Source organism: Oryctolagus cuniculus, chromosome 9 (assembly GCF_964237555.1).
Source record: "Oryctolagus cuniculus chromosome 9, mOryCun1.1, whole genome shotgun sequence".
NCBI classification, from domain to species: Eukaryota; Metazoa; Chordata; class Mammalia; order Lagomorpha; family Leporidae; genus Oryctolagus; species Oryctolagus cuniculus.
Window position 1 is genome coordinate 31,755,093 of NC_091440.1, and position 22,767 is coordinate 31,777,859.

General features: G+C 38.7%; 1 pseudogene; it reads right to left on the minus strand.

The window, feature by feature from the left end:
* Positions 1-1,022: 1,022 nt before the first annotated feature.
* LOC138843638 (large ribosomal subunit protein eL6-like) lies at positions 1,023-21,102 on the minus strand (annotated as a pseudogene).
* Between the last annotated feature and the right edge of the window lie 1,665 nt (positions 21,103-22,767).

The window sequence follows — 22,767 nt, forward strand, 5'->3', positions numbered from 1 at the left end:
TTATTGATATAAAAGACAGACTATGGATTTTTTTTTAATTGTAAAGTTATAATCTGAAAAAAATGTAGAAAAAAGTCAGTGATTGCCCATATAGGGATTAGGGTATAAAACACTGACTAAAAAGATACTGAAATTATTTCCAAGACACATTTTTGTAATGATTCAAATGTCAGGGTTATATGATGTAAGCTGTGAAAATAGTACACTGATTTATTTTCAAACATTTATTTGAGGAAAAGAATCAGAAATACAGGCTGCAATTTGTAATAGTCCTGTTAAACAAAAATAAATAATGTTCACATATTACAAATGAACTATCTTCTAGAGAAAACAGCTTTTTGTGTTCAAAAAGTACCACAGTCTTAGAATTCACCAGACAACTTCATGAACTGATATGAAGCCAGCACAAAGCAATACCTAAGCAAAGAAAAAACTGAATAATGGAGTGACTAAATAAGCTGTCTGCATAGGTATGTTCATGATTCTTTTTTTAAGGCATTATTAGGTTTTTGTTGGTGGTGGTGGTGGTTTTTTGTTTTTTTTTGTTTTGTTTTGTTTTGTTTTTGTTTTTGTTTTTGTTTTTGTTTTTTTTTTTTTTTTTTTTGGACAGGCAGAGTGGACAGTGAGCGAGAGAGACAGAGAGAAAGGTGTTTCTTTTCTGTTGGTTCACCCCCCAGTGGCCACTGCGGCCAGAGCACCACGCTGATCTGAAGCCAGGAGCCAGGTGCTTCTCCTGGTCTCCCATGCAGGTGCAGGGCCCAAGCACTTGGGCCATCCTCCACTGCGCTCCCTGGCCACAGCAGAGAGCTGGACAGGAAGAGGGGCAACCAGGACAGAATCCGGCGCCCCGACTGGGAATAGAACCCGGTGTGCCAGCACCACAGGTGGAGGATTAGCCTATCGAGCGTGGCACCAGCCGGCATTATTAGTTGTTTAATGCAATTCTCCTAGGAAATTCAGAGCACCAATTTGTGAAGGGAAATTCCAAAACAAATCAAACCAGATAGCAGGTAGTCCTGAACCTAACACAATTGCAGGTATCCCTGGAGCTAAGGAACATCCTTGATTTTTGGCAATATTTGTGAATCCACAACTTTCTGATGAACCCTGTGTTGCTCTGTTATCTTGGATTTCTCTTTCTCCCAGTCGAAGATCTCACCTTCCTGGTGTCTGGGCTTTCACAGCTGCTGCTTCTTAAAAAAAAAAAAAAAAAAAAAAGTATCAGTGAGATGCTTTGGGATTTTCAAACTGCTTGTGTCAATTTTCGGGGAGGTGGCCATGAAAAATTTTTTGATGTGTTCTCGTACAGGAACCCTATTAAGGAAAAGAGGGCCAATCACAAGCAGCAAACCACTGCTCAGCTGCTTCAGGAAAACCACCCTTTTTTCTCTGTGGTGCCCAGCGAGGATGGTTTGAGGGGTCCCGGGGTGACGCTGGCCAGCAGTTACCTCATGTGCTGACTGCTTTTTGCCATGTCTCAAAAGCTTTAAAGGGACATCTTTGATGGGATAGTATCAAGGCTTTTTGGGAAGCTAAACCACCCTGGTGGCACCAGTCTTGTCACCATCAGGTTTTGTGAGAGTAACAAGAAACTCCCTTCTTTTCAATCTTGGATTTGGGAGCCATGCAGTTCTCTTGGACAGGGTGATCCTGGAATACATGGTTGACCGGAAGTCTTCGCCAGTCCCACTCATGAGCCCAGAGTTTCTGCTGCAGTGTGGCTTCCCCTTCGGGGATTTTTATCTTGGGGTTCTTCTTTATAACTTTGCCTCTAGCATTATCTGCCTTTTTGGCTGGAGATTTTTTCTTAGTGTCTGGTTGTGGAGCTGGAACTTTTCACCTGCCATCTTGCAAGATGGAAAAGTGTTCGTGATACTTTAACCATTCAAATCTAGTAAGAAAATGAGTCAGTGAGAGGAATGCCAGATGGCAAGACCAGTTGAATAAATAGCCAATTGAAGGATATTTCTTCCAGGTTGCCGTTTTTACTCCATAGAGTCATTTAAATTGAATCAAATTCTATTTTGATTTGAACATGGACTTCTGGGGAAGAGGATCTTAGGTATGTATGATCCTATTAAAATACTGTTAGTATCTCATAGTGCTTTATAATTACCACATTTATCAGAAATGCTTCATGTTCTCCATTATATTGGTAAATGTGACCAATAGCAATAATTTTCAAAAATATTTCATTGGAAATTTTCATGAAATCTGGTTTAAAATGGAGAGAAGTATGTATTTACAATGTTTGAACGCTCTAATTTTGATGAAAACCCTCAAAAAGGTGGTAACTCTCCATTTGAAAAGGATATTAGCAACACAGAACTTTAAACTTTACTGAAAAAAATTGTGGGGAGGGAGGCATTTGTCCTAGCAGTTAGGATGCTCATTAAGGGTAACAATAAGTATTATGACGGGCTGGTGCTGTGGCACGGCGGGTTAAAGCCCTGGCCTGAAGTGCTGGCATCCTATATGGACACTGGTTCGAGATCAGGCTGCTCCACTTCCTGTCCAGCTCTCTGCTGTGGCTTGGGAAAGCAGTAGAAGATGGCCCAAGTCTTTGGGCCCCTGCACCAGCGTGGGAGACCCAGAGGAAGCTCCTGGCTCCTGGCATCAGATCACGCAGCTCCAGCCATTGTGGCCAATTGGGGAGTGAACCAGCAGATGGAAGACCGACCTCTCTCTCTCTCTCTCTCTCTCCCTGCCTCTTCCCTCTAGGTGTAACTCTGACTTTCAAGTAAAATAAATGAATCTTAAAAAAAAAGAATAAGTATTATGATAACTGCCTTCAAAAAGAAATCCCAAGGAAGGCATTTGACCTGGCCATTAAGATGCTGGTTGAGGGACTGGCATTGTAGTACAGTGGGTTTAAGCTGCCATTTTAAAACACTGGCATCACATAGAATGCTGGTTCAAATCCTGGCTGCTCTATTTACAATCTAGCTTTTTTCTAGTCTTCCAGGAAAGATAACCAAAGATAACCCTAATTGCTTAGACCCTGTCACCCTTGTGGGAGACCTGGAAGAAATTTCTGGATTCTGGCTTCATCCTGACCCATATCTGGCTATCATGGCCTTTTGGGGTGTGTACCATCAGACAGAAGATTTCTGTGTGGCTGTCTCTCCCTCTCTTTCTGTCACTCTGCCTTTCAAATAAATACATATTTTTAAATGCCTGTTGATACCCACATACCATTTTGGAGTGCCTGAGTTTCACTCCCATATCTAAGTAGTTGGGTTCACGCCATCCACAAGGTAGACCTGGATTAAGTTACTGACTACTGGCTTCAGCACAGCCCAGCACAATCCTGGTCATTAAGGGCATTTGGGAAGTGAACACAGAGACTAAATATCTATGTCTGTTTCTATACCTTTGATTCTCAAGTAAATGCATTTTTAAATCTTTTAATGAAACAATAAATTTGTAAGAAGAATGATCCAAAAATGTATAAATCACCATTACTTGTCACTTCCTATTCTGGCATCCCCCTACTTAGGTTCTCACCTTATACAAAAGTATTCAAAGACTCATTATAGTAAAGTTGGGTATACATTCCAATTCCACTATTTTGTAGCTCTGTAATGGCCTAGGGAGCCCCACTAAACTCACTAACCTCAATTTCTACATTTATGAAATATGGACAGCAAGATTTTTATAGTAATGTCTTGAAGACTAAATAGCACACTTATCACATTGCAATATAATTATTTGTCTTCATGGCTCTTTCATGCTGTCATTCCACCAACAAATATTCTTTGAGAGCCCACTATAGGGAATATTAGCTCTACCTCTGACATGTATGAGTCATGTGGCTTTGAGTAAGTTATTTACCTTCTTTTTCAATTTCATCAGCTATAAAAAAATACATATCCACAAGAATAAATGAGCTCAAACAAGCAACATATTTTAAAAGAATTCTTTTTCATAAATTTTCAATCCTAGTTGTTAGCTAGATTATTGTTGATGGTTTCCTCTTACAACTCTTCATATTACTCCTCCTTATGCCTTTTCTAATCATCATCACCACCAACATCATGCAGCAGTCATTCAGTTAGACTTCATCCTGCTAGAGGGTGATAGTCTTCTGTTAAATCTATGATAATAAACATAAATATATTTACTAAATGCTAGTTCCCATATTGGTCACAGCTTTTGGTTTCAAGTGAAACAAAGTCAACTCAAGCTATCTTCATCCAAAAAGTGAGATTTGTTTTTTGGGGAGCAGGGGATATTGTTATATAACCAAATAGTACAAAAGTAAGAAGTGTAGCTGCTTTCACAAAGAATGTGTATTCAAAACAAGATTTCACACCACTTATCATCTCTGCTTCATTTTGAACACAAGTCCCATTTTTTTTTTCCTTCAGCAAAGAACTTTCTCTGAGGTAGGAATCATATATTGCCAGTATGGGACTGAACCCTATCAAATTCTAGCCAAAAAAAATTAATAAGAGATGCTACCATATAGCTCCAACTGCAAAAGCACATGGAAAAGATACTTTTTTGCCTGCTCTGAATCACACACCCATCCTTGAACCAATCACTGTAGCTGGGGGAGAAAATATGCTAATAGGAAAAAGTAAATGACACCCATGGGAGGAGACATAGAAAGCAAAACACACCTGAAATATGCAGCACCTAGCTAATCTGAGCAACTGACAATTCTCTTCCCTTTGACTTTCTTTCTTCAGTGCTTGATACATGAAAAATACTCAACAAATATGTTTTTAAAAATGATTCTCTCTCAGTCATACTTAGTAACACAATAAAAAGCACAATAACACAATTTCTAATTCCTTTCCCCCTTTAAAAACTCCATTTGGAAAGATATGCATATTTTAATATTTAATATATTTAATGATGTTCAACTATAATTTAATTTAGTAAATATAACATCATTCATATTCATCATAATACCATGTACATATACCTCTGGTTATTATCTGCCATCATGTAAATCTAAAAGAAATCCTTACTTATCTATTCTGGATGAAAAATTACTAGCAATTAAATTTCATGTCCTGTAGTCATATGGCCTGGGTTATCCCATTTCAGAGTCATCTGGGCTAACCACATAGAAGCTTAGGGATGTGGTATTCCTTTTTGGAACTTGGGAACTATTGGTAGATCTAGTGCATTAATGGTCCCAATTAATCACTTCTTCCATTAGGAGAAGATTTTTTCCTTATTCCTTGAATCCAATCTAGCTTTGTGACTTGCTCTGGCCAATTAAATGTTATCAAAGTGAAAAGTGTCCTAGTGTTGAGGCTGGACCTCCAGAAGTCATTTTCTATTTTCCTGTGCTCATTCCCAGTCCTCTGCATTTGCCCTGAGACTTTCCCAGGCTAGCCTGCTGGAGGGCAAGAGACAATGGCAGCCCAAGTCCCGATCCTTCTAGTTGATACTTAGACATGTGAATGAGCCAAGACACAATAAGGAGAACTGCCCAGCTAAGCCAAGATGAAATCACTGGTCTGATGGTTTGTTAGCTAAATACATACTTATTATTTAAATACTGCTATGTTGTGGACATAGAAATCTAACAAATACTATCATTCAGACCCTACTTGAATCACACCTGCACCAGTTTAACATCCTCATGGCTCATCACCTTAAACTAGGTCACATTTCTACCTTTTTTTTCACATATAACTTACAATGTTGATTGAAATACCTAACAACTTGAGTTCTCAAGCTTGGTACTTCTGGCACATTTGAAAATAATTATTGAAATTAATTTTTTAAGAAAGAGAAAGAAAATATGTATTGAAGCAAATGCTTTGCCACAAGCAGCCATGTGTGCTCAGTGTCTCGTCAAGCCCTTAACAAGCAACAATCCTGAAATGTCAAGTTCTTAGAAACTTGTCAACTTGACCAAACATGGGCAAAATCAAATGCATAACAAGAACAAACTAACAAAATAAGACTGTGTGTAATTTGTAATAGAGGCATAAATCATCCTAGACCTCAACCAAGAGCTCTGTTTGTGAATTGATAAGAACTAAAATTCTAGGAGTTCAGTATCTTTACTATCCATTTTGTGTTTTGAGACAACATTAGTATTTCCAAAATGAATGTTCTAAAATATCTTTAGTCAAGAAATTTCAGAACCTACACACAATGCTCTGACTGCTTAACCATTCTATCCGAGGAAATCAGGATTGAAACAAGATGCTCAGCTTTTCCAATGAAAAGCAAGATAGATCTTGAGGTCTTTAGAGTATAAGGCTGTCTTCAGAATGGATAACAGAGTCCTTGAGAGACCACACTCTGAAAGTGACTTTTTTGACCCAGGAAACAGAAGACAGTGTTGTGGTGCCTCTCCCTTTAAAAGTAATTAAATGAAGGAGAAGATCTGACAATACAATGAGAACTTCTCTTCATCTTTCTGGAAATTCAGTCAGATGTCTATTTCAGGTAGCAGGTTACCTATTACCTTAATGCTGAAATCACTCAACTGATTATCCAGAATATATTGGTTAAAATAAGAAGAGATATCCAAAAAGGCAATTTTTGGAAGGAGAAATGTACCAGACAATATTGATGTTGAATGACTGGGGCCAGAAGAAAGAGTTTTTATATTTTATCCACCAACACAAGCATTCTGAGTCATCTCTCTCTCTCTCTCTTTTTTTTTTTTTTTTTTTTTTTTTTTACAGGCAGAGTTAGTGAGAGAGAGAGAGACAGAGAGAAAGGACTTCCTTTTCTGTTGGTTCACCCCTAAAGTGGCCGCTACGGCCGGCGCACTGCGGCCGGCATGCTGTCCTGATCCGAAGCAGGAGCCAGGTGCTTTCTTCTGGTCTCCCATGCTAGTGCAGGGCCCAAGGACCTGGGCCATCCTCCACTGCTCTCCCAGGCCACAGCAGAGAGCTGGACTGGAAGAGGAGCAACCGGGACAGAATCCGGTGCCCCAACCAGCACTAGAATCTGGAGTGCCAGCGCCACAGGCAGAAGACTGAGTCATCTCTTCACCCATATAGAATAAGTAGATTTGACTTACATATTACCAGCCTTGATATTTCCTCTACCCTCACCTAAACAACTATTTAAATGCTGCTTTGCTATGTGTATTACAAGCTAGTTACCTCAAGAATTCCCTGACAGCAAAAACTATGATTATTTTAATGTTAACCCCATAAAAGGACATTCATCTACCAGGCAGATCATACATACTTACTGTTGTCACTATTTTTAAAAGAATATCTAAGAATTTATCTACAGGTAACCAAGTAGTGTTTCTGTACTCTATCATTAAGAAGAAACTTTAGGATGGTGTTGGAATGCAACAGATTAAGCTGCCATGTGTGATGCTGCAGTCCCATTTCAGAGTGTCAGTTTGAGTCCTAGCTACTCTGCTTCCAATCCAGCTTCCTGCTAAAGCTCTTGGGAGGCAGAGAAGATGGCCCAAGTACTTGGGACCCTTCCACTCACATGGGAGACCAGGATAGAGTTCCTGGCACCTGCAGCCTAGTTCAGCCTAGCTGTTGTGGGAATTTGGGGAGTGAACCAGCTGATGGATGATCTCTCTCACACTTTCTCTCTCCCTTTCTCTCTGTGTTGTTCTGCCTTTCAAATAAAATAAATAAATCTTGTTTTAAAAAGGAGAAGAAAAAAGAAACTTAATGCTACCATTTTTATAATCTGTGATGGAATAAATACAAATAAAACAATAACAGGAAAATTAATGAAAAATATAAGAATTATAATTTAATTCATTCTGACTCAATTCATATTAAAATTAACATTTTCCTAAATTCATATATATGTCTTGCTATTAAATGATTTTTAATAAGTTCCTAGTGTAAATCTTCTTCAATTCTTATTTTTAACATTGCTAAAAAAAGGTTAATAATGAATGATTTTTTTAAAATGCATACAATAGCTATTTTAAAATTCAATTTCTATGAGCTCTTTCAGTTAATTAACTACAAATGCAGCTAAGAAAAAACAGCTCAACATGTGTTTCCAACAGCCAAGAAATCTAACAGTTTTCCTCCAACTTAGAATAGAAAATACATTTTTTTGGACAAGGAAATATGCTAGTCCAAATCTTATCATTAGTAGTAAAAGACTGTCACTTTGTAGTTATTCATCACTTTTGAAAAAAAATAATTTTGACAGAGAAAGCTAAATAAAAAGAATGGAATTAATAAAGGGCCTTCATGTTAACATCAAATTAACAAACATTAAAATCTATTTCAATGTAATGGAACAATAAATTACAGTATAAATTAAGCCAATATAATTTTTTATTCTGAGAAATACATGTTAAATTTTGTTAACTCTGAACTGATATCAATTTTACTTCTAATTAGTCTCTTATCATTATTAACATTATTTTCTATATCTCTGGGGCCAGCACTGTGATCACTGCTTCATCAGACCAAAGCCAGGAGCCAGGAGCCTCTTCCTGGTTTCCCACGTGGGTGGCAGGAGCCCAAAAACTTGGGACACCCTCTGCTGCTTTTCTCAGGCTTGATGGGAAGTGGAGCAGCTGGGACTCAAACCTGGGACCAAGTGGGATGCCAGCTTTGCAAGCAGTGGCTTTACACAATGCCAGTCTCTATTTTTTTTTTTTTTTTAATTTTTGACAGGCGAGTGGACAGTGAGAGAGAGAGACAGAGAGAGAAAGGTCTTCCTTTTGCCGTTGGTTCACCCTCCAATGGCCGCCGCTGCAGCCGGCGCACCGCGCTGATCCGATGGCAGGAGCCAGGATCCAGGTGCTTTTCCTGGTCTCCCATGGGGTGCAGGGCCCAAGCACCTGGGCCATCCTCCACTGTACTCCCTGGCCATAGCAGAGAGCTGGCCTGGAAGAGGGGCAACCGGGACAGAATCCGGCGCCCCAACCGGGACTAGAACCCGGTGTGCCGGCGCCGCAAGGTGGAGGATTAGCCTATTGAGCCACGGCGCCGGCTCGCCAGTCTCTATTTTTATTACTTAAAGCCAATAAAAATTGTATCTATGATGAAAGAAATTAATGTGGTTATGGAATCTCTAGGAAATCAAAACTGAGCTGAAATCTGGTCTAGTTTGATGTTTTCCCAGTATCATTTTTCAGGAATATATTTTAGAATTCAGTCATCCCTCAGTTTCCACAGGGTTCTAGTTCTAAAAGTCCCCTTCAGATATCAAAATCCAGGATGGTCAATTCCTTTATATATCTTGTTTAGAACTTGTATATAACCTATTGCACCTCTTACCATGTACTTTAAGTCATCTCTAGGTTACTTATAATAACTAATATAGTGTAAATTCTATGTAAATGATTATTGTACTGCATTGTTTGAGAAACAATAGCAAGAAAAAAGTCTGCACATATTTTCCAAATTTTTCAATCTGAATTTGGTTGAATCCATTGGTTGATGTAGAACCAGCAGATACACAAAGCTGATAGCACCCCTTAAAACAATTGGTTCTCAGATTTCAAAATAATGAAAAAACTGATGGATCTACCATAACTTTCACAGAGAATCAAAATAAATCATTACTCATATTATTCTTTTTTGTCTATGAAATAAAATTGTCCAAAATGTTTGGTAAACTTCCATATAAAATCTTGATTTCAATAAATTATTAGTGTGGTTTCTCTCCCCCTTTTAGAAATAAAAATGAACCCTGCTTTGGTGTTCTGTTCAAACTTGGTGGAATGAGGGAACTTGAATGAAGTTGAGACTTCCTACCTTACTTCCAAAAAGTACAGTAAGAGGAAAAGAATAACTTTACAATGAACAAAGCTGGAAGGCATCACCTTAACATTAATGATAACAACATCAGTGTTAAATAATACTGATAACATGTGATGAAAAGGGCATCTCCTCACTGTTCTCTTCTTCCCAAAGGAAACTACAAACTAGTCTAGCTATGAGAACTGCATCACACAAACCCAAACAGAGAGACATTCTAAAAATTAGCAAACCAGTGCAGTTCAAAATGTAAATGTCATGAAAAACAAGACAGGAAAAATGTCATTTATCAAAGGAACTAAGGAGATGTGAAAGCTAAATGCAATGTGGTATCCTGGAGTGAATTCTGGGACAGAAAAAATGAGATGCACCCAAAAGCTGGAAAAGTATGAATAAAGTATGAAATTTAGTTAATGGGAATGTGTTAATACTGTTTTCCTAGTTTTAGCAAAAATAACAGTAAATTAAGGATGTTAATATTAGAGGGGAAGTATATAACATGCACAGAAACTTGGTAAGCTATTTTTGCAATTCTTTGCTGTAAATCTAAAATTATTACAAAATGAAATGTTTATTAAAAGAAGAATGAAAAAAGAAAGGGTGTGCAAACAGATATTTCAAGAAGAAACAAATCATGATGTGCTTAGCTAATTATAGAATATGTAAGTAATTAAACATCATATATGAGAAATGAATCCAGCTGTAAGTACAGAATCTTGGGGTACTGTCCATTTTTCTCAATTTTTCTCATGTTAGTGCCTTTACAGTCTAACCCAGGGACTAAACTGATTTAACTGCCAACATGACATGTTATATAAAATAGAAAGGGGATGGTAGCAGGATTAAGACATTTCTGTGGTTGATTACCAGACAATAGCTCATATTTATGACTAAATTCATCTATTATTCTTTGTCGTCCATCCATACATTGTTCCAAAATCTTTAACTGACAGGGATGACTCAAGTCATCTTAAATAATAAATATGAGTCTTTGATAGTCCTGCCAGTATTTGATTTCTAGAAATCTAGCACGAAATTGCATTTGTAGGAGCTCATTCTTTTAAGCTCCTCCCATCCTCCACTCCATGGCACCAATCCTATGTCTTCCTGACAGTCAGGATATCTCTTCATTACCAGCATGATTAATTCCTTTGTTGCCCATTTGTTCAGTGGCATGGAGAGTGCAAGATGGAAAGGAAATACTTCCAACATGAGATGTGATGGCACCATTTTATATTCCACTTTTGGTACTGAAATATTTAAGCCAGCAACATCCAGTTTTGAACTACAAAGTAGGGTATTAGATCTAAAAGAAAGAAGTATAAACCATCAACCCTCCTTGATGTCAGCTTCAAATATAAGTAGCTTCGCGTTTGGGAGGTTTCAGAGCATGCTTAGTTACTTCCTAGTTGCTCACTAACAAAAGACCAACCAATAAGGCCAGCTACTCCTAGAAGATGGAATACATGATAAAGCCTGGGAATTTTTTGAATGTTGGCCTATTGTTTCCTTTTTGTTATAAAATTAATTCCTTGGTCATAAGTAATGTAATGTTTGACATTATACTCATGCATAAGACACTCAAGAAGACCTTGCAGGAAGCTGCATTATGAAACAACATTTTAAGCCAATACCTGCAACCCTGGCATCCTATATGAGCACCAGGTGGAGCCCAGCTGCTCCATTTCAGATCTACTTCCCTGCTAATGCGCCTGGGAAATCAGGGGAAGATAGTTCAAGTACTTGGCCCCTGACACCCATATAGGAGACCAAAATGGAATTCCTGACTCCTAACATCATCCTGGCCCAGCCCCAGCTGTTGCAACCGTTTGGAGAATGAACCACCAGATGGAAGATATATCTCTCTGTCTCTCCCTCTCTTTCTGTAACTGTGCCTTTCAAATAAATTTAACTTTAAAAAAAAAAAAGATCTTGTTAGTGGTACTGGAGTCATAATGGATGAGGAAAACAAATGTATATCCTAAAAGTCTAGTTAGGTTAAAACAAGTCACTAGACCTATTATAGAAGAGATCAGGGGCTGGCCGCAGCGCGCCGGCCGTGGCGGCCATTGGAGGGTGAACCAATGGCAAAAGGAAGACCTTTCTCTCTCTCTCTCTCTCTCTCTCTCTCTCTCACTGTCCACTCTGCCTGTCAAAAAATAAAAAAATAAAAAAAGAAGAGATCAGGGTCCGACGCTGTGGCCGTAGCAGGTAAAGCCACCGCCTGTAGTGCCGGCATCCCATAAGGGGGCCAGTTAGTGTCCCGACTGCTCCACTTCCAAACCAGCTCTCTGCTGTGGCCTGGGAAGGCAGTAAAAGATGGTGCACGTCTTGGGCTCCTGCACCTTCATGGGAAGACCTGGAAGAAGCTCCAGGCTCCTCACTTCGAATCCGCTCAGCTCCGGCCATTGTGGCCAGTTGGGGAGTGAATCAGCAGATGGAAGACCTCTCTCTCTCTCTCTCTCTCTCTCTCTCTCTCTCTTTCTGCCTATCCTCTCTCTATGTAACTCTGACTTTCAAATAAATAAACAAATCTTAACAAGAGTGTCAATTTATTAAAGTCAACAACAGGAGTCACTGTGCACTTACTCCTCATGTAGGATCTCTGTCCTTAGTGTGCTGTACATTGAGATTTAATGCTATAACTAGTACTCAAACAGTATTTTTCACTTTATGTTTCTGTGTGGGAGCAAACTGTTGAAATCTTTACTTAATGTATGCTAAACTGATCTTCTGTATATAAAGAGAATCGAAAATGAATCTTGATGTGAATGGAAGGGGGGAGGGAGAGGGAAAGGGGAGGGTTGCGGATGGGAGGGACGTTATGGGGGGGAAGCCATTGTAATCCATAAGCTGTACTTTGGAAATTTATATTCATTAAATAAAAGTTAAAAAAAGAAAGAAAGAAAGAAGAAATTAAGTATATCAGTTACCAAAGGTAGGCCAGTATTTCCAGGAAATGACATAGGAGGTACTCAAATTTTTTTTGCTTGTTTTAGCAAGCTGGACTCCCATTTTTAATAGTAATGACATCAGCAGCACCTAGGGGTCCGTACATGACAACTGTATCTATTAAGATGACCACCTCATCATAAGACAATTTAGAAAGCACTGGATTAGATGAGTAAAACTGTAACTGACACCCACAGGAAAAATCTTGTAAAAATGATTATTGAAAGAGTCTTCCACAGAGGAGTACTTTTGGTGAGTTTTCACCAGAACACAAATGTTCTTGTATTTTGAACTCAGTCTCACAGACCCATTCAGGTTTCTCTTCCCTAAGCCAATCTATTACTGTTCCTTTTGTCCTAGTCTTTCCAACTCCCTGAATATCCAATATCAATCACTCTTTATTAGTTGGTCTAAACTGGTAGCTGTTCTCATCAAGAGAAGTAAGTATAAATGAGTAACTCTCACACCTCACCCTTCAATTCTATACCTCATTCAAATTTGTAGGAAAGTAGGTCTGTATCATTTAGTGCTACCAGTTTAATTTACCATATGTGACACATACTTGGTTCCCCTACTCCAAGTCATGTGTTTATAGGAATGCTCTCTTTAGGACATCCTAGAGATCTCATGTGCAGCCATAGAAACAGGTACATTGGTATCAGTCATCTACTCATGCAAATTTCTTGTGCTTTCCAAACATGATAAATCTAGATTTTATGCTCACTGCTTCTATTGGCTGATGGAAAATGGCTTCGTATATCTGACTTTTTGCTTGAAGGATAAGAAAACAGATTATTATAGGAGCTCAGGATTCAGCCACCTGCTTATAGTATCTACCCAAGATCAGTAACAAATCAAAATGGCATTAATTTACAATAAAACCTTGGTGGCCCCCATTGTAGTTCTCTTAGTTAAGCTTCCAAACTTTCTATATAGCATACCAATCTGCAAAGATATCACATGCCCTATTGGATCGATTGAGTCATACAGGCCAAGGGGGAGAATTGCTTGTACTGCAGCTAGAATGTTTTCTTTGCTCTCTTCTCACTATTTGTAAACAGTTTCATAAGCAGTTCACTTTATAAACATGTCAAAGCCACATATTCACATGCATTACATATTAATCCAAATAATCTAAAAACAGTAGGGCTTCCTCCACAATAGTGGAGAATAAAAAGGATCATTACTGGCTTTCACTTTAAAGGAGATATTCCAAGAAACCCAAGACAACTGGACTTTTGGAAAGGGAAATAGTGGATTTCTGAATATTATTTGTTATGTCTTCAATCCTATTTCACATATAGGTGTTACCAAAATGTTTATTTTATTATTATGGCTATATTCTGCTTACATATCTAATATCATGATCAATGTAATATATTACAATTATATCCCAGAGGTTGACAGGATGATAAACCAATTATTATTTTTATAAACCAATTATTTATTTTTAAAATGCCTACAAGATTAAATGATGTCACAAAGCTAGAGAGCAAACAAAAATGAGTATTAAGTTTTACATTTATCCCTACCAAGTAAAACCTAATTTGTTCAGATGATTTCTACTTGCTGGAACTGGGACTCAAAAACTGATACATTAATAGCTACATTGCAATTCAACTTCCAGATACTGTACCCACCAAAGTGTATGAAACAGCAGCTGAAGAGAGTCCTGACACCTTTATACTTACTATTAAATTCACTATCATTTCATAAGACCTAAAAACCTGCCATCTTCAGAAACCAAACAAATATATTTAATGGAGATCTCCTACCAATCACCACTGTTATGTCTGTTAAGGTCTTAATAGTATCTCCAATTTCAGAAAGTCTCCCAAGGATCATGTTTAATTTATTTTGTTAGGGGGTATACTCCACAAGGCTCTTCTTTGTCTTTCCCACTATCATAATCTCAATGTGTGCCAGAGAAATATTGGGAAATCTGCCATTTTTAAATATTCCTAGTAAAATTACATGCTTTGAAACTAAGGATATAATCATTGTATAACTTTGGGAATCTATTGATCCAACAGAATTTTATTTGTCTTCTAACTTCCACATTAAAAGTGGATAGGCCGGCGCAGTGGCTTACTAGGTTAATCCTCCACCTTGCGGCACCGGCACACCGGGTTCTAGTCCCGGGCGGAGCGCCAGATTCTGTCCCGGTTGCCCTTCATCCAGGCCAGCTCTCTGCTGTGGCCAGGGAGTGCAGTGGAGGATGGCCCAAGTGCTTGGGCCCTGCACCCCATGGGAGACCAGGAGAAGTACCTGGCTCCTGCCATCGGATCAGCGCGGTGCGCCGGCCGCAGCGTGCCGGCTGCGGCAGCCATTGGAGGGTGAACCAACAGCAAAGGAAGACCTTTCTCTCTGTCTCTCTCTCTCACTGTGCACTCTGCCTGTCAAAAAAAAAAAAAAAGTGGATAACAGTGACATTTTGGCTACTGGGAAATGGTGTCAATCTCAATCTAAATCCAACAACCATACAAAGGGCATGACTATTTCTCTTTCCTCAAGGCACAGTTGCTACAAATCCTTTTATGGAAACCTAGAAGGAAGATTTGCAACCACCCTCTTATTTATTCTTGGAGCCCTCGCTTTGTGAGATGGATGACTCAAGGCTGAATGTCACACTTCTACTTAGCAAATTTAGAATTGTATATGGTTTCAGTAGAGCTCATTGGGATTTCAATGCCCCCAGACATCTCTTTTTATCCAAGGACTCTATGATTAGTTAGCTGTCATCAAAGATTATTGTAGGCCTGACTAATAGAGTAACTGTCTTCACCTTGCCTCTGGCTTACAAGTAATGTTGTTTGCCTCTCCCCCAACCCCCACAGAATCTCAACAATCACACTGGAATCAGATATCTTATTTCAGTGATAATGTGGATATGCGCATCACCAGATGCAACCCTAGGCAATATCATCTACAGTGCTTTCTAGAGGTTCTTGAGATTTTTTCCATCATAGTATATTTAATATCTGAATGAACATAATTTCTCTTTTTAAAGATTTTATTTATTTATTTGAGAGGTAGAGTTACAGACAGTGAGAGAGACAGAGAAAAAGGTCTTCCATCTGTGGGTCCAATCCCCAAATGGCCACAACAGCTGGAGCTGCACCGATCAGAAGCCAGGAGCCAGGAGCTTCTTGCCAATCTCCCACGTGGGTGCAGGGGCCCAGGGACCTGGGCCATCCTCCACAGCATAGAGCTGGATGGGAAGAGGAGCAGCCGGGACTAGAACCGGCGCACATATGGGATGTCGGCGCCACAGGTGGAGGAATAACCTACTGCACCACAGCTCTCGCCCCCTGAAGATAATTTCTTTTTGCCCTATTAGGACGAGCAAGCTGTTTATATATAAATAGATGAATCTTATCTCTCTATAATTTTAAATACTTTATTCCACAATACACTAAAGAATTTCTGTCATTCAACTTTATTAGCATGGGTTAGCTCTGAATCCATTTTCATATGTAAAGACTTGATCCAGTAAAACTGTAAATTGCTGAAAAGATTAAATACAAAACTCATGGTACATATAACTGTCAATAAACCTATATCCATAGGCCCATCTGTGTTCAAAAAATTCCTAGGAATATCCTCCACAAATAGAAAATTAAACATGTACTGTATAAAGGAGAATTAAAGCAGGAAAAGGATAAGAAAATTACTTAGCGTCATGGTGGAGGTGGAGATCATAAGACAATAGCTACACACCATGCCCAGAGGGTAACTTACCCAGATTTCAGCAGATCAGAAAGCTCCAGGAGACATTTCTCCAAGTATATGAAGGTAATAAGTCATTTGCTCATATGATGGAGATTTGATAAATTTTACACATACAACAAAACAAAACAAAATAAGTAAACAAGACATCTAACAACTGCAGAGAAAATAACTCAGCCTTAGATAGCAAAGAAGTTATGGTATATCTTATGTCCATGACATTTGGTTAATATTTACACAGTCAAATCAGTAAAGAGCTGAATATTGATCTAGCTAAAATTATTATTAACAAAAAGAAGAGAAGGGGCAGCATGTGAGAACCTGCAGGTATGTTGAGGAAAACAAGGCACTACAGAAACAATCTTCTTTCTCATCTTCTATATCAACAAACATGTGACACATGCAATCATAAAAACAAGAAGTAAGATTTGTAAGGTATCTGGAAGTTGTCACAAAAAGAAATAGCTGCAAGAGTCAAAAGTGCATACCACTAGCAGGAAGATAAGCAAGAATATAGTGTGTGTCACAAATAAACCTTACATAACAATGCAGATATTTCAACCACAGACATAAATGAACTTTATATAAATTCTCTTCTGCTTGAGGGAAAATTCATCATAAATAGTATAATATTGGCATCCACAATTTGAATGCCAGGCCAACTTCATCTCATCTAATCTTTACAAAATCTCTATAAGACAGATATTACTTCTGTGTTATAGATGAGAAAATTGGCCTTCAGAAGGATTAAGAAATTTGCCTAATGACTCTTATGTCAGTAGTGAATCAAAAAATCAAGCTTGGAATCATCTGACTGCAAAGTCCTTGTTCTTTCTGTTCTAAATGTACTGCCATTAGTAAAATATCCTCAGTGAATGACTAAAGATGTCTTTGGTTAGGCCTCTAATAAATTACACTTTAAAGAAATCACAAAGAAAAGAAACAAGTCCGCCGGCGCCGTGGCTCAATAGGCTAATCCTCCACCTTGCGGCGCCGGCACACCGGGTTCTAGTCCCGGTTGGGGCGCCGGATTCTGTCCCGGTTGCCCCTCTTCCAGGCCAGCTCTCTGCTATGGCCAGGGAGTGCAGTGGAGGATGGCCCAGGTGCTTGGGCCCTGCACCCCATGGGAGACCAGGAAAAAGCACCTGGCTCCTGGCTCCTGCCAGGATCAGCGCGGTGCGCCGGCTGCAGCGGCGGCCATTGGAGGGTGAACCAACGGCAAAAGGAAGACCTTTCTCTCTCTGTCTCTCTCTCTCACTGTCCACTCTGCCTGTCAAAAAAAAAAGAAAAAAAAAAGAAAAAAAAAAAAAAAAAAAAAAAAAAGAAACAAGTCCCTAGCAGAAGGGAAATTGGAAAGTATGCAGAGGAAGGCTAAGGACAACCGATCTCATAGTAACAAGGTCATGTTATGAAATGAGGAAGACTGATGTTGGTTAGCTTTAATGAAGAGATAGCCAGAGGATTTTTCTCCTTAATATCAGGGTGTAGAGAAGAATAAAGAACACATTGACCATATTCTACTTCCTTTATAAAATCCGATTTTTCTGACAGAACAACAAACACATATCCATCTGGAAAACTCATGTGTCATAAGAACAGATGTTTAAATGACCCACAACAAGAGGAAAAGTAAATACAGAATGAGAGCTCTTGCCAAAGCAAATTATAACAGGATCATCAACGTCTGCTTGCAGAGCCAGTAAACTCTTTGCTTAACTGGGATATAGGCAAGCACATAGGCTTTGTGCGCCAAAGTTCACTAACTTCCGTGTGTTAGACCCATCTTTCTTTTTGAAAAACACACAAAACAGACTTATTTATCTTCTTCTATGTAAGTGCTAATCTAACAGTAACAAAATTGTTCAGAGAAGCACTTGAATTTTGACCAAAATATGCTTGTTGAATTTGTCCTGAGATTTACAGAACAGTAAAACATATGAGTTCTCCCCAATAAATACATCTTTTCTAGAACTCTTTAAAATGTTATTCTTATGTATTTTAAACATTCTTTGGATTTTGTGACACCATCCTAATGAAAAAGTATTTTATATACCAAATGTCTATTCTGGATATTTTGGATATTACATTGTATGGGTATACATTATGAAAACAATACCTGAATTTGTTCCAGTAATTATACCATAAAGCTTTCAGTTGTTAACACAGCATAGTCTAAGCAAATTGCAAGGATTTAAAAATCTGCAGATATCTTGCCAATTATCCTAACTATGATTAAAATAAAAAGCTAATGGCTTGGATAGTTAAGCTAATAACATAGTAAGGCCCAACATTTGATTTTTAAAAGGAGTTAAATTGAAGTTATATTACACTTTCATGCAATACCATGAGAAAGACCTTGTTCTATATTCTCTGATTTCTGACTTGGTACACTGAATAAGAATGTGAGAATGTGTTGTTCAAAGTTTTTGCCCATGGCCAAGTTTTAAAGAAGGTAATTATGATTCCAGGTATTTGAGCAGAAGAGAGGTTTGACTATTTACAATTTTGGCATAATAGGTAATCTGTGACCTAAATTTGAACTAAACGTAACAAGTAGAAAAATCATGAGTGTATGATACCTAAGAAATAATAATTCTGTCTCTACCAAGGTGTATGAAGAATCACAGTAACTACACAATAGAAACATGTAATCCTCTCTCTACCCAGGTATTTGAAGAACTATGCTTCGTACCAAAGAAATTACACAACAGAAACATTTTTTTAAAAATCTGTTTTTAATAAAAGCTGCTTAGATATGAACTTCTGTCATCCTGAGGATTCCACCATTGCTCAAATGTGCTGTGCAACTAGACCCTGAATACTCAGGGCACCCAAAACTTCAACAGAAGAGAAAAATGAAGGCACTCAGTTCTTCCCTTTCACCATCCCAGGTATGAATGCGAGTAGTTTGAAGATGGTGAGCAGAGTCATACTCATGTCCCCAGGCTGACAAAATCGTCTGTGAGTCATATAGAGGCTCAGGGCTAGAGTTTCAAGTTTCCACACCCATTTATACATACCTCATTGAACTCTCCTAAGATTATATTAGTCAGGCTCTTTGACATGACAAGAAAAAGAGATATAGCAAGTTTCCCTCACATAATAGCAGTTTTTATAAGAAAATACCCACAAGTGGGTAAACAAGCAAACCGTCTGGGCAGGAGTCAGATGGATTGCTGCCTCTCTGTGCCTCTTCAAGCTTCTAAGCAAGTTACTGTGTGATTGATATACTTGAAAATTCTTGGAGAGAAAATATCTAGTTAGAGTAATTAGGTAACACGCCTTGGAAAGCATTCTTATAAGGCAGGGTTCTAGACCCTAGAGCACCTTCTAGATCACACAGTCCCTGGCTGCCCAGTCTGTATCAGTAATCCATGAGAAAGGAAACTGCCTCTGGTTGCTCTGCTAAGAAGAGCTGTGATACCCAGATCCTAAGAATGTCACGGAATCTAAAGCGGTTTGAAGATGGACTCTATTTTCACATGGTCTGAATTATAACCTGAATTTGCTGCATCTAAGCTCATGCAGATAATAAAGGTGAATTGATGTTCCTAAGAGCCTGTCAAAGAAGTAGAACAATATTAAGTATCTCATGGCTGGTTATAAATGATATAATCCAATGATATAATCCATGCAGAATACCTAGCATCAAGGTCAGATAGTATAATTACTTAGAAAAAGTTATTAAATCATGCCTATTAGTCATCTGAATATTCATTTGCATGCCACTAAAAATCTCAAGAGTATACAAAATTAAATATACACTTACAGTATGATTCAGTAATTGCACCCCTTGGTGTCCACCCAAAGGAGTTGAATACGTATGTCCATAGGAAAACCTGCACACAGACATTGGTAATAGCTTTATTCCGGGTTGCCAAAACGTCAATAGATGAATTGTAAAAAAAATTGTAATATATCCAGAGAGTAGATTATTATTCATATAATAACTATGAGATAGCAAGCCATGAAGCAACATGGAGAAAACTTAAATGCTTGTGACTAAGAAAAAGAAGTCAGTCAATAATGTGATATACTGTATGATTTCAACTATGCAGCATTCTGGAAGAGGCAATCTTATGGAGATAGAGAAAGGATCAGTAGTTACCATGGGTTAGGGTGTACAGAAGGAAGCATGAGCAGAGAATGGAGGATTTGAAAGGCAAAGAAAATACTATTACTTGTATGATTCTGTAATGATCAAAACAAAGGTGAACCTTAGCATAAACTACAGATTATAGGTGACAATGATGTGCCAATATAATTTTATCAACCATAACGAATGTAGCACCCTGGTGGGGATTGTTGATAATGGAGGAGACTATGCAAGAAGAGTGTCTGGATACATACAGAACTCTGTATCTTTCACTCAATTCTCCTGTGGACTACTCTAAAAATAATGTCTATTAAAAAACAACTCAAGAGCAATTAGAAGGGCTTACTAACCACACAGTATTTTGGTAAACAGTATACCTGAGCACCTTGAACTCCTGTGTGAATCCTTTCGTGCAGTAAAAATATTACTCTGATTGAGGGTGATTTCATTTTTTTTTGGTTCTATGTGGAATTCTTATTCTTGTATATTGGATTTGCTGAAAACAGGAATACATTCTAACAATTCTATATAGTTCATGCACTTACAAATGTATTTTTTAAAGTAACATACAGTAACATAAATGAAGCATATTTATACCTTGTTCTTCACATGCAAAGTCACATTGTCAGAGACTGACATTGTCGTACAGCCAGTAAAGCTTTTGTCTGCAACATCAGCATCCCATATGGGCTTTGGTTCATGTCCCAGCTACTCTGCTTCTGATCCAGCTCACTGCTAATGGTTTGGGAAGAGCTGCAGAAGATGATCCAACTGTTTGAATCCCTGCCACCTGCATGGGAGACCCAGATGAAGCTCCTGGCTCCAGATTTCGGCATGGCCCTGCCCTGGCCCTTACAGCCATCTGAGAAGTAAACTAGCAGACTAAGAGTCTCTCTCTCTCTCTCTCTCTCTCTGTAACTCTTTCAAATAAATTAATCTAAAAAAAGCCACATTTCAAGTGTCATTATTGTTCAAAATCTCCTGCCTTTGATGCAACAGAAATAAATAGTAAGAGACCTTTTAAAATGAGTCCAGAATATCCTGGAGAGAAGTGATTCAGTCTCCGCTCCCACACAGATTGAGAGGTCTATGCAACACATATGAACTAATGTGGTCCTTGATATCAGGATGATCTAGGCATTAATTCCTACATATTAGCAGTGTGACTGTGAGAAAATGATTCAGTCCCTCAGATTCTCAGTTTTTTGTTTTGTTTTTGTTTTTGTTTTTGTTTTTTTGGACAGGCAGAGTTAGACAGTGAGACAGAGAGACAGAGAGAAAAGTCTTCCTTCTGTTGGTTCACCCCCACAAATGGCCGCTACAGCTGGCGTGCTGCAGCCAGTACACTGCACTGATCCAAAGCCAGGAGCCAGGTGCTTCCTCCTCGTCTCCCATGTGGGTGCAGGGCCCAAGCACATGGGCCATCCTCCACTGCCTTCCCTGGCCACAGCAGAGAGCTGGACTTGAAGACAAGCAACCGGGACAGAATCCGGCGCCCCAACCTGGACTAGAACCCTGCGGTGCCGGCGCCACAGGCGGAGGATTAGCCAAGTGAGCCACGGTGCCGGCCATGATTCTCAGTTTCTTCAAACCAATTAAATCAGATTCTCTGGCAGAGGACCCAGATAGCATATTTTTAAACTCTCAGGTGATTTTAATATAAAGCCTAATTTGATTTTTCATGCTCTAAAGCTAGTAGCTTCCAAACCATAAAACGTACCCTAGCCATTCAGAAGTCTTATTAAACCCACACTGCTGGTTCCCTCCTCCAGATTCCCTGATCTTGTAGGCCTGGGTTGGAACATGCAAGTTTTATTTCTACCAAGTTCGAGGTGATGTTGATGCTGCTGATACAGGGAGCATGGGTTCCAAACCACAGCTATAAGCTCACAGGTAACTTGTTCCCCTGATGTGATATCCATGAATCCGCAACCTCTTTTGAATCATTCAAAATCCCTCCTCTCCTGAACTTTCTTTTTCACTTCCAACCCCCAATGGTAATATTTGCCTGCACCAGTTAGTTGGGATTTACAACTATTTCCATCACAGCACCAGAATCAGGATGTTACATAGTATATGTGTTTGACTCTGTGGTCCTTCCCAGTCTGAATTCCTCATGGGCAGAAGTCATACTTTGCTTAATTTTTTATCCCTGGCTTTGGAGATATGTCTAATACATAGTTGGATCATAATGTTTTGTGGAATGCAAATTACCTATAAGCCAAAAAGAATACCTAACACCTAGTATGAGACCCATTTCTCTGAAAAATATCAACTTGAATAGATGATGACGTGAACCCACCA